Genomic DNA, 13,343 nt, shown 5'->3' on the forward strand with positions numbered 1-13,343 from the left:
ACTGATATGAAGATAAAGACTATAGCGGAGTATAGGATTCCTAACCTTGTAACTGATGAAAATACACTACACATTTTAATGAAAAACATGGGTTAAAAATGGACATAGAAGAACAGAAAACCAAAACTTTAAATATAATTTCTCTATTTAAAGTATTTAAAGTTATTTAAATATTTCAATATATAATCTTGTGGGGAAAAATCTTTTTAAAATAAAAAAAAGTTTTGGTCGGTAAGTATGAAGTATCGAACCCGAACCCTTGAGTCGAAGTTGGAAATTAAAGTGAAAAAAATAAAAAAACGTGCGACGTTAACCACTGGGCCATCACGAAATAGTAACGGAAAAATGTTTGAATTTATTTAAGTATTAAAACTTGGCAGGTGTCCGTACTTAATGAGCGTCAACTTTGACTGCGGGGCAGGATTTTTTTTTTTCCCCCCAAGATGTGGGGAAAACCAGCTCCCCATAAAAAGGGGATTGTCCAAATTGAATAGCAATTGTCTGATATAAGGAGAAACTCCACATTGATAAAAGCTGAATGCTGTCGGACGTTTCCGGAAAAATGCCGCCAGAAGTAGTTTCGCTTTTGTTATACGAAAAAGCTTAATGCACATGCGGTGATCGAAAAATATTGAATATTTATCTTTTTAAACTTGAGCAAATTAGACTCGTAGATATTATCCTTTAGATGTGATATAAAAAGTTTTAAGAAGTGAGTCGACCGATCGCTTCTCAGAAAAAAGTCTTTCTCGGACATACACAAAAAGCGAACATACATACGTACATACACACATTTTCGCTTTTATATTTATAGATATAGATTAGCGGGGGTACTCAACATTGCCCGGGTGTTTGGAGGCGTGTATGTGTTGGGGAGGGTGGTAGATCAAAACAACCCTGTTAAAAAAAAACAAACCTTGGCTAGGTGTTTGGAGGTGTAAAAGAAAAAAAGTTTTAGTAGGAAGGTAGGCTTGAACCCAAATCCTTGTTGCGAAGGTAGAAACAAAAGGGGAAAAAAATCCAGACTCCTAACCATCTCGGCCACAAGGGAAGAAGTAATAAGCGTCTTAAGTTAACGTTTATAAAGTGAAATTGACAGGTGCGAGAAAGTTAAGTTGCGTGATGTTTGACCCCGTTTTGCGCTGCAAGCCAGTTTCTATTTCCCCCGCCCCATCATAGTCTTTTTTTATACTGAAAAGCATAACAAAGACGAAAATAGAAAGTCGAGCAAATTAAAGATAGCCGTGACCCCCGTTCTTAAGTCGTAGATATTATGATTTAGACAGCATATAAAAAGTTTTAATGTGTGAGCCGATCGAGAAGCCCGGCAAAAAAAAGCCTTTGGCAGACATACAGAAAAATGCACACACACACACACATTTTGCCTTTTATATATATAGATTAAATGTAGACAACTCTTAAAAAAAAAAACTATTTCAAAGGAGTCATATTTCTGCCTGTGCATTTGGCTTAAAACTCAGAAACTGCAAAAGATAAACTTACAAACCTTACGTATTCTGATTCAGTATGACCTTCAACTGGTTATGGTTAAAACAAAAATACTCTAATTTGTTTGGGTTCATAGGTGGTGGTGGGAATGAAATCTTTTAATTAAAAAAGTAAAATTGCTTTCATATTTACTCGTATTTGTTTGAAAAATGAATACTAAAACTATCTCCTGCAATCAGCTACTGAAGATTTTTCTTTCTACCTTTCTAATATTTTGAAATAGTCGCAAAAAAATTACCGAAAGAGAAAAAGCAACAGTCAGAGGGGGAGATGCGGTTTCAATATTTAATCTCATTGAGGGTTTTAAAAGCCATATATGCTACACACACGTTTTCTTTCTTTTTTTTTTCTTCTTTTTGCTTTCAACTCCTCTATTTTATTATCTCCCCACACACCTACACTCCTTGGCAATGCCGGGTAAACCTGCTAGTTATAAATAAATGTTGCCAAGTTGTGTAGTCAAAGTTGGAGGAGAATGTCTTTCCCTCAAGTTGTTCTTGCATGAGAAGGACGTGATGCAGAAATACAGAATAGGCATAAAATTTAGGTGTAGTGGCAGAGTCAAGGTTGATGTGAGTCTTATAGTATGTACTCAATTTGTAAAGCTTTCTAAGAATACTTACATGCTTATTTTAATACTGCTGTCATTGCCTACATATGTACATACTTATCTAGAAAATGGTGTCAATGTGACACTAGAACATAAAGCTTTCTCAGATAACCATCAAAAAGTGAAACTATATTTTCATCGAATATACAAAGTAAAGTTATGTCTTATCTTTTGTTTAAAATAAAAATTACTACAAAACGTTTTCTGATTTTTTTTAAAACACCTATTTGATTACTTATTTTAAACTTTTCAATATCAGGAAACAAATCTGACGAAATATCATTTACTATAGATTTGGAGTTGGGAATTCTTCTGGTTGCCAAAGATTTATTAAATCTTATACCTAGAATTTTTATTTCCATTTTCATAAAAAAAAACATTACTTCTAAAAATGTTTAAAATCAAACGACCACTTAAGCTTAAACGGTCTAAAAAAAAAAGAAAAAAAAAAAAAAGAAAAAGTGAAATTTAAAGTATCTTGTTTAATTCGTGTTTATGGATCTGATTTAATGCAAATCTGAAATATTTTGATTTTCCAATTGGAGGTTATGTCCATATTTTGTCCTAAAAACCATTTAATATACTTCAAAGAATTTAAAATTTCCGAAATATATGTTAATTGATGTCTAATACCTATTGTTAAAAATTTACAAAAATCATAAATATTTGTATTTTTAAGGTTTTCCACCTCTTCTTTGCATAAAACTAAATTCAACTAAATATCATCCACATTTCTGCACAGATGTAAATCTGGTAGCTGTTTTTTTTTTTTTTTTTTTTTTTTTTACACAGTGATCACCACTTATCAAAGCCCGGAAGCCACTCAGGGATAAGGGTTATTGCAAGTACATTAAGTTAGTGAGGAGATTTGCTGAAGTGTTTACTTAAGGGGGCGGTTCATTAGGAATTTGTTAACATTGGACTTGAAGACATCCAACTTGTAGTCCGGAGGGAAGCAGGCAGACGGAACAGAGTTCCACAGGCGTGCAGTTCTAAGAAATAAGCTTTGTTCATGGAATCCGCGTTTTGATTTAGGCACAGATATAGAGTGGGGAAAATTTTTCACAGTGGATTCAGCTAGACGGGTGTTTCTCGTGAAAGATTGGCGAGGGGGGACCAGAGATTGGAGTTCAGACGAGCATCTGCCATGGAAATAATGATAAAACAAGGACAGGCTCGCAACGTCTCTTCTGTGGGAGAGAGGTTGCAGGGTAGAGAAAAGGGCATCCCCCACTAAGCCACGAAGTCTATTTTGTACTCTGTCAAGGCAGGATAGGCTGTTTTTAGCAGCTCCTGCCCAGATATGGCAACAGTATTCCATCCTTGGACGTACTTGGCTTTTATATAGATAGAGAATTGCATCAGTAGTGAGATATCTTCTGGAGCGGTAGAAGGATCCCACCATCTTTCCAGCGACCTTGGCAACAGACTTGATGTACGTATTCCATTTCAGATCAGGAGTAAAGGTCAAACCCAGAAGCTGTGTTCCAAAATTAATAATGATCAGTTAATTAGTTTAGGAGTGAGTCTTCTGCATAGACATATATAAACATATACACATACCTAACTTTGTACATAGATATATCTTGTGGTGTGGTCTAGGCTTTGGTAGGGTCATCTTGGATGACGATAGCAATAGATATTGCCAAGAACAACGCCGACATTTAATATAATTGTTTATAAATGGTATGTGAAAGAATTATAAGTGTCGCCCTAAAAAAACAAACAAAAAAACAACACTCCAGCTTTATTTTAAAACTTTTATTGAAAAAATCAATTCAGGTAACTTGATTATGTAGTAGAGCTGACATCTATTCAATGTAGCTGCCTTCTGTCTCAGTCATCGCCTTGATACGGGTTCGGAACTGGGAGCAAATACTTAGCGGATGGTGGAAATCAGGCTGGCTTTGGTGTTGTGGGAGGTCATGTTGGTGATGTTCCCGACATATGACCAAATGAAGTAGTCCAGCGGATTCAGATCAAGGTAGAAGGGTGGGGGTAGTGAGAAAAGAGTACAAAGTCGTAGCACTTCTTCTGAAGCCAAGTCTGGGTCTCTTTGGACTTGTGAGCCGGTGCTGAGTCCTACTAACACAACCAGGGTCTGCCAGTGGCCACCTGATTGCACCAGAGGATCTCCACTCTCTTCAGCACATTCAGGAACACTTTGGCTTTGGAGATGTGAGGTGGCATGATGTGGCCTTCACTTAAAACCACACCAAAGATCATAACTGCGGCTGGAAACATTGTTCTCATCACTCTGGGCATGCCTTCAAGTATTGAACTGCCCGGATTTGCATTTTGAGGGTGCTGGCAATGGTCCTGTTGCTATAACTTGGATCGATAGAGAGTATGAGTCATGGAACATTGTGTCACTTTCAGACATGATAGAAGACTCCTATCGTTCTTGGGATTTGTACACAATTGGCCAACGAGTAGATGGTCTGCAACAAAAAAGGAAAACCGGTTTTCATCTAATGGAAATGGAATCATGTCTTTTCTAGGGCCACAATTTTATTGTTCCATCCTGTATATGGGCATGCATATTGCATATAAAAATGGGAATACTGGAAGAATAGAAGAATCACCAGAAAATACTTTGAGTTAATACCTTTCTGTGAAAACTTACTTGCTTTGGAGAATTAAGAAGAAAGCAAATTCCAATGAAATGGAGGAGGAAAGAGTGTAGCGATTAAAGCCACTTGCTTTTTAGCGTTCGTAGGAATTACTTCTCGATTCAGTCACCACAATCTCACTTGGTGTCAACTGATACATCAGCTAGATTATATATAAAAATTGTTATCTTAGAACTGTTAATCAAAAGTAGGTCAAGTTGGAAAGCTTTATACAATAGGGAAACAAATAGCAAATAAGTCTTTGTTATAAAACAAAATAGGACAGATCTAGCCTGATTTACAGTAAAAAATATAAGCAAGAAAAATGGCGGTGCTGAAAAAGAAATTGTGTTTATTATTATAATCCGACCGCGTATAATTGGCATTTATGAAGATGTCAGAAGCTATTTTTTTTCCTCCAGATTGTTAATGTAAGATTATATTTTAAATCAACAAAGAAAAAAATGCGAAAAGATTTAATCGACTTAATTATTTCAAGTTTGAATGAAGGCCACTATGATTTAGATTGAACTGACAAGATATTCTATTATTGAAATAACAAATTATAAAAAGGGCTTGGGAGTGTTATTATATTTAGAGATTGATGATGAATGTATTGGAATTGATCTTAAATGGTCAACTAAGTGTTTTTTTTGTTTTGTTTTTCTAAAGGGAAATACCTCATTGAATTATAAATGTGTAGAGAAAAAACATGATGTTGGACATGTGAAAAATATATGATAAACATATGATGTTGGACAGTCACTATTTTCTTGTCAGCGTGTCAGTTTTGTATGTCCACTACGTCCGCATATTTTCTATAAGTAGAACAGACTAACATGAAGGAACTACTAACATCTTGATACCAAACCAAGAATAAAAAATATAAGATGTTAAGCATATGGTACAATGGGGAAAGCGGTGGCTGGTTACTTTTAATGCATCTAAAATCAAGCTCCTATCTTTACATCATCACCGCTCTGATCTTCATCTGGCATCTATTGAAATGAATGGCTATCTTCTTGGGGAGGCTCCATGTTTTGACAAGCTTCTGGGCTTGACCTTTACTCTTGATCTGAAATGGAACACATACATCAAATCCGTTGCCAAGGCTGTTGGAAAAATGGTAGGATCCTTCTATCACTCCAGTAGATATCTCACTCCTGATGCAATTCTCTACCTATATAAAAGCCAGGTATGGCCAATGACGTAGTACTGTTGCCACATCTGGGCAGGAGCTACTAGAAGCAGCTTATCCTGACTTGACAAAGTTCAAAATAGACTTCATAGCTTAGTGGAGGATGCCCTTTTCTCTTCCTTGCAACCTTTTTCCCACAGAAGAGACGCTGTGAGCCTTATTTTCATGGCAAGTGCTCGTCTGAGCTTCAATCTATGGCCCCCTCCTCACCAAACTTTCACGAAAAACACTTGTCTAGTCAAAACCACTATCAATAATTTCCCACACTCTTTATCTGTGCCTAAACCTAAACGTAGATTCCATGACCAAAGCTTCTTTCTTAGAACTATACACCTGCAGAACTCTCTTCCGTAATTTTCTAGCATGGTAGAGAGAGCCCACCTTCTTTGCAGCAGCCTTGGCAATGCTCTCAATGTATGTATTCCAGTTCATGTTCCCTGTAAACGTTAGGCTGAGGAGTTTAAAAGAAATACTTTCAGGCAATGTGTTCTTGGTCATTGCTATTAGTGGTAGAGAAGGTTTCTTGTAGTTAATGAAGGAAACAAGCTTAGTCTTGGCAGCATTGAATATGACCATCTATTTTTGTCCCCATTCCACTACAGATTGGAGGTCATCCTCTAGTGTTTCTGCCATTACCTTAGATATGTGTTCGTTTTCCCCTCATGCCTGTTATAGAGAGTGGTGTCATCGACAAGTATACCCATCTCCAAAACAATTTTATCAGGGAGGTCATTTATGAATAATAAAGGTCCAAGGAGAGACCCCTGAGGTACTCTCGCATTTATATCATATTGTTTAGATGTACGACCATCAAGGACAACTTGGATTTTTCTCTTACTTAAGAAGGATTTAATTACATTATGTATTCTTCCAGTGATACCATATGATCTAATTTTCCTCAGAAGACCATCGTGCCATATTCTGTCAAAAGCCTTAGATATATCAAGGGCTACCGCCCTACCCTCCCCTGTTTTGTCCAGTGAACGGTATATACGTTCAGAGACTACAGTTAAGATATCTGCTGTTGAACGGGCTTGCCTAAATCCATATTGTTTGTCGGTCAGGAGTTTAGCAGCTGTTAGGTGTTGGACTAAGGCTTGGTTAACTAAGAACGCAAATATTTTGGCGAAAAGCGGGAGGAGGCTAATGGGACGATAATTTAGTGGGTCAGTTCTTTCACCAGAATTCTTGAAGACTGGTACCACAAAAGCGGTTTTCCAGCAGTCGGGAAAGCAAGATTCGTTAAGGCATTTATTGTAAAGTTTAAGTTGAATTAAAGTTAAAAATGCAAAAGTCAAGTATCATGCTTCAATTGGTGTCCAAACAGAAACATTCATTCCGAACGCACCCTTGTTTCATCAAAGAACCTACTGTTGATTAGAAAATCAACAGTAGGTTCTTTGATATGCCGGTTCTTTGATGTGCCGGGTCTTTCTGCTTGTGCAGTTATAAAACTTCTCAAATGCACTGGTGAGTGGTGATGTTAGACTATATGAAGCATTAACTTTAGTCCGAATCACCTTTTCCTTCTTTCATTCGGATTTTTTTTTTTTTTCGATTATCGATACTTATTGAAGACATTCCGACATAAAACCTATATAGGACATTGCCAGGCACATAGAGTATATTCGTGTGAAATTCCAAAAATTCAATCCTGCCGTTTAAGAGTATATAGGAAACGAACTCACACACACACACACACACACAGTTCCTTTTATGCAGTAACCACTGTCTCGCTTTTTCAAAAATTTTTTAACTCACTTAATCTTGGCGCTTATCATACGAAGTTAACAAAAGTTAGACCATTGTAAACTATTCTCTACCTTCACTAAATAATTATGTGTAAGTCACGTAGACACACACACACACACACACACACATACAGGCACGGGAAGAGTTTTATGATTTTATTAATATTCTTATCCCCTCGCACTGTCGCGTTTAGCCTCTAAAACTGGAAATAACTTTGCTAATTACGCACGATTACCTCGCGACACGACACACTGGTTATATGGCTTCCAATACACAACGCGTACAGCAACAAAAATGTGAGGAAATACGAAATAAAACAGAATGGGGAGAAAAAAAGGGGTGAATCCGTCTCCCCATTAAATCTATTTTTCCTTAAACAAAAACATTTCTGAGAGTTTTCGATAGTTTTTACTGATATCGATACACGGCTTTTGTTATTGTCACACCTTTGGCCACAACTTGCTTACAGGTAAGTGTTTTAACTAGTGCGTCCGACTGAAAGAGAGAGAGAAAGAGAAAAAAGAACAAACTATTTGCTTTATATTTTTTATACATACAAAATTAGGTACTTATGTAGAATACGGACCGTGCTGAAATAATAACGTTATGTTTTAGAAATTGATTCTTAACATGGAGGGGAGATCGTTTTGTAACTATTTTGTACTTTCACCTAACAATTTAATGAACAAGATACCGTAAAAAGTTAACTTGAAAATCGTATCTGAAGCATAACAAGTTCGTATTCCACGTATGTAGCCAAAATTAAATTTACGAGTATTTTTAAACTTTAAATAGTTTAAATTCGATCATTTATTACTGACACAACTTCACGGGCAACGTGGTTTACGTGGACCCTGCGTAACCTTTTTTTTTTTTTAATGGCTGCCCCTTGAAAGCGCGTGCACAAAAGGTTTTCATTGGTTTATTTAATCACGAAAACTTTTTTGAAGGTACTATTTGAGGGCAAAAAAAAAAAAAAAAAGTCCCAAAGCATTATTTGAATATGTATGAAAAAATAAATGTAACAAAAAATAAAAATATTTAGTGGGGGAAATAAAAATAAATTAATGAAAATAAAATAAAAGCAAGCACGAAATAAAAGTATGAGTCAAATTTAATCCAAGAAATTTTTAAAAATTCAAAAACTAAAATAAATACATACGCAATTAAAAAAAAAAGAAGAAAAAAAAAGAAGTCTATGAAGAAAGTGAAAGAAAACCTTTTGCGCATTTCAGGGAGCAGCAAAAAAAGTTTACGCACGCCACGTCCCCCAAACACATTTCTGAATAAAGGAAAATAATTGGTTATTTATTCACACAAAAAGAAAAATAAGATGCTTTTTTCTTTTTTTCGTCAACAATTAATCATCTCTCGCAGTTTTATTTACGGCAGTATGTAGTTTATTTATAATAACGGTATTGTAAATTTTACTGTAACCGCATACAGAAAAAGTAGCCAATAAATGAAAAAGGGAGATAACTCCATTTTTTTAAAGGTCATGTTATTTTTATCGTTTTTGCTTTTGTTATTTCAACTTGTTAACTCTATCGAAAATGTTACCTTTAAAAAAGGTGTAACATTTGGAGTTACTTCCCCTTTTCATTTATTTATATATCTGCCATTTTTCTTTTCATGATCGATTTGTTTTGTTCACGTGTACGATTACACCTGCTATAACTTGTTTTTACTGTTATTTTATGATTATCATTATTTTTTTAATATTTTTTTTACTAAAACCTAATTTCAAGTAAAAAAAAAAAAAAAAGTTGTTTTGGATCAATGTTGAAATCCATTTTACTGTAAATAATTAAGATAAAAAAATAATTGGAAATTTAGATAAAATTTTACTTTTAGACCCGTCTCACGTTCGTATAGAAAAATATATTGTTTTTTTTTTTGTTTTGTTTTTTTTGTGTAGATTTCGGTGTGTTCAAAATGAATCTGCTTCCGCCGCAGAGAAATAGTTTTCATGATATGAACAAATTACTTTTCCATGTAAATTTAACTTAAAATGAGCACCCACTTTCTGGCTACTTAGTGAGGGTGCATTTTTTGTTTGTTTATTGGCTAAAATTTTTTTTTTTTTTTTCTGTTTTCATCTTTCAATAAAGACACGAGGAAATGAAAAAATAAATAAAAATCTGTATACAGATACTTATAATTCCTTATGTTATCAGTGGTGACCATTTCTGTACATTAAGTGCGCATATTTTTGCCACAAAGAAGTAGTTTTCCGGATATTAAGCAATGTAATTCCTTATGTTATCAGTAGTGATCATTTCTATACATGCAACTGCAACAGCACGCATATTTTTGTTGTAATCAAGTAGTTTTCCAAATATTAAGCCATGTAGTGGTAGGTGTATCAGAATTTTTGTAGGAATTTTTGACACCCCTAACACGAAACTCCGAATAAAATATAAAAATCTCGTAATTTCTCTGTTAAAAGTGGGCTGTTTATTTTCTTTATGGATTATACTTCCAAAATAAACTATTAAAGTTGTTTTAAAAGTAATAGAAATATTATTATTTTTTTTTAAACAGTAATGAATTTTCCGAACTCAATATTTTTCAATTTTTAAATTTTAAAAATCTATCAAAATTTTTCTATTGATTCCATTTTTACGATATTTTCAGGGTCAATGTGAAATTTTATGTTCTTTCCAATAAACCGAATATAATATTTTAGACAAACGTTTTTTTTTTTTAATTCACGCCCCCCCCATTTTCAAGTGTCTATTAAAAAGTAAATAATTAATTTACTCACCGAAAGTAAATAATTAATTTACTCCCAAATTGAAGAGAAAAGGTCAATAAATAATATATTCAAATTTAAAACAAAAAAAAACGTAGTGTTTTTTAGAATTTTACCTGTAAAGTTTGAAGTTTAAACCCCTTTTTTTTAAAACCACGTTATTTGTTTTTTCTTTTTTTTTTTTTAATGGAACCTTGGTCCTTGCTCCTTTTAATTGAAAAAAAAATTAGGGCTTGAATTATATTTTTTGAGGAGTTATAAGCTTGGAAAGACAGGGGGTCGAATAATTCACGCCTCCCATTTTAAAATGTCTATTAAAAAGTAAATAATTAATTTATGTACCAAAGTCTTATATATTACAAATTAAAGAGAAAAGGTCAATAAATAATATATTCAAATTTAAAAAAAAAAAAAAAGAACTGTTTGTTAGAAATTTACTTGTAAAGTCCGAAGTTTAAAACCTTTTTAAAAAAAAAACACGTTTTTTTTTGTTTTTTTTTTTAATGAAACCTTGGTCCTTGCTCCTTTAATTGAAAAAAAAATTAGGGCTTGAATTAGATTTTTCGAGGAGTTATAAGCTTGGAAAGATGGGGTGGAATTATTCACTATTTTCACGAAATTTCTGACACACCTACAATATCACAAAAGAAAATCTAGCTGTGTGACGAATTAATAACAATAAAATCATAAAAAAGAATAAGTCAACATTGAAGCAGGATGCAAAAACTATTAAAATGTCTTGCAGTAATCTTGACAGTGACCCACATATATTAATTCTGTTTCAGTTTTATGCAGTTTGTCGCGTTTTACATAAACACGAGTTACGTGACACGTCGGTGGCCATGAACGTCTGTTTCGATATAAGACACCTGTGTCAGCATAACCCGAAAATATCATATTCCAAAAATCATATGAATTGATTAAGTAGTTATTTATTTATTAATATAAACAAATTTACATGGTTGTGACACTGGGCATGCTAATGTTTCGGACAAATATCTTACTCTTCTTTTATTGAGCACTTTTAATAACCTCGTTAAATTCATTTAACCTGGTGTATGTATGTATGTATATATATATATCTCTTCTCTATATAAATAAAATGAACTCATTTTTTCCTGTCTGATTTTGACATTAATAGGATTAAAAATCAAGATATTTCATGCAAATATAATATGCACAAACGGCAGAACAATATCTGAGGTGTGTTATAGGCTTATTATTTCTCAAATTCCTCGATAATCTTAGATTTCTATACTTTTTCTGCTGAGAAGTCACGGCCAAAATCGGTTAAGATCAATGGAAGTGGTAAAATATTTTCTCTCTAATAAATTCCTCCTCCCCCTGCCACCACTTAACACCGTTTGGGGATCGTTCACAAGGAACAGTTGAGAAGAGAACACCGGTTTGGCTTCGTAGTTCTTTCATGTGAAGTTATTTAAAATCACTAAACTAAGCTGCAGTGCTCTGTGGCGTAGTGGTTAGCGTGTTGGACAATTCACATTATATTTTCACGTTCGCGCCGACCTACCGTAGTCGTTTTTTTTTTTTTTTTTTTTTTTTTTTTCCTAAACAACTGGTATGGACTTTTCTTGGTGGCCGAACTGTTAACGTTGCAGATGTTTTTTTTTGTTTTTTTTTCACACTTTATTTTCCTACTTTTACTCATGACTCCGGGTTTGATCCTTCCTACTTACCTACCATAACATTTTTTAAAACTCCCCCCCCCCCCCCGTCCCGGAAACGAACACTCGGGCAACGCCGGGTACTCCCGCTAGTATATATATATAATAGAAAAATCTTATTGTTGAAAATTTTTAATTATTAGACAAGAAGTACAAATAAACTTGAAAGATCTTATCCTGCATAGTTTTGAAAAATGCAATTCTTCTCATCAGAGGAAAGAGGTTTGCAAAATATACAATAAATTTTGCAGGTTAATGCATTGAAAGAAACTACAAATATGAAATTAATCATATTTGCATAAAAAGGTTATTAAACAGTGAAAGTTTATAGGGATTTATAATGATTATGAAAGCAGGAAAATGTATAGATATGTTTATAAAATAATTTTTTTTTTAAATACAATTTTACGATTTTAATAGTAAATTACAAGGTTGATTTTGATCTTGGTAGTTCAAATTGAGTTGTCTCCCTGTGATTAACACATAGCAAATCAAAACACCATCTTCTCACTTATTCATAAAATTTGATTTTTTTTTTTTTCATTTAAAAATTTACTTGAATGCTCAAATTACATGAATTTTGTAATATGGTATTTTGTTCGGTACGTATATTATAAAAGTTTTTCTGTATTTTTGTTTTTTTTAATTTCGTTGAATTCTAGACAAACACTAATAAAAGTAACAATACTTTAAAGCGTTCTTTGGTTGAAATTCATTCGTGACAATATGACATGGCCTTTTGACAAATTGTTGATGACCTTGAGTATAATTTATTTTAAATTTAAACTTTTTTGGCATTTGTGCATTTTAATATCCGTAAGCAAATTTCTTGTTTTCATTTTAGAACAGTTCTGTTTGTGTAAGGGAAGAGCTTACAAAACCACCTCTCCCCATGTTAAGAATGGCTTCCTAAATTTGCTGTGAAATGTACAAATGCAGAAGTGCTATTTTTTAAAAATATTTTGTATGAATAAATACAAAGTCGAGTATCTGTTTTGATCCTACATTTGTTTCAATCGAGAGTGCCAGTTTCCCCACATTGAAAATTGACCTTGTCTAATTTTGCCCTCATGAGGAGATAAGTAAATAGGAACATCCCCCTCCCACATTGAAAATTTGACAAAACTATTGATTTTCAGATGAAAAAAAAAAATGCTATCTGAAATACTAATGTTTATCCTTGAGTGGCCTTCAGACCTTGATAAGTAGTGACGCCCATGTA

The 13,343-nt window shown here is 33.7% G+C and overlaps 1 protein-coding gene across 7 annotated transcripts in view; it reads left to right on the plus strand.

Annotated features, from left to right (window-relative positions):
• The window catches only part of LOC145243504 (FERM domain-containing protein 8-like), a 218,103-nt gene that overhangs the window by 127,839 nt on the left and 76,921 nt on the right, over nucleotides 1-13,343 (plus strand). The window contains exon 1 of one of the 7 annotated variants that reach the window (XM_080106467.1): nucleotides 7,104-8,150. The exons of the other annotated variants lie outside the window; for them this stretch is intronic. The gene's annotated coding sequence lies outside the window, so the exon portion shown is untranslated. Of the gene's footprint in view, nucleotides 1-7,103; nucleotides 8,151-13,343 lie in introns of those variants that run through there. 7 annotated transcript variants of the gene reach the window in all.

This window comes from Euprymna scolopes, chromosome 22, assembly GCF_053919585.1.
Source record: "Euprymna scolopes isolate OS-2025 chromosome 22, ASM5391958v1, whole genome shotgun sequence".
Taxonomy (NCBI): domain Eukaryota; kingdom Metazoa; phylum Mollusca; class Cephalopoda; order Sepiida; family Sepiolidae; genus Euprymna; species Euprymna scolopes.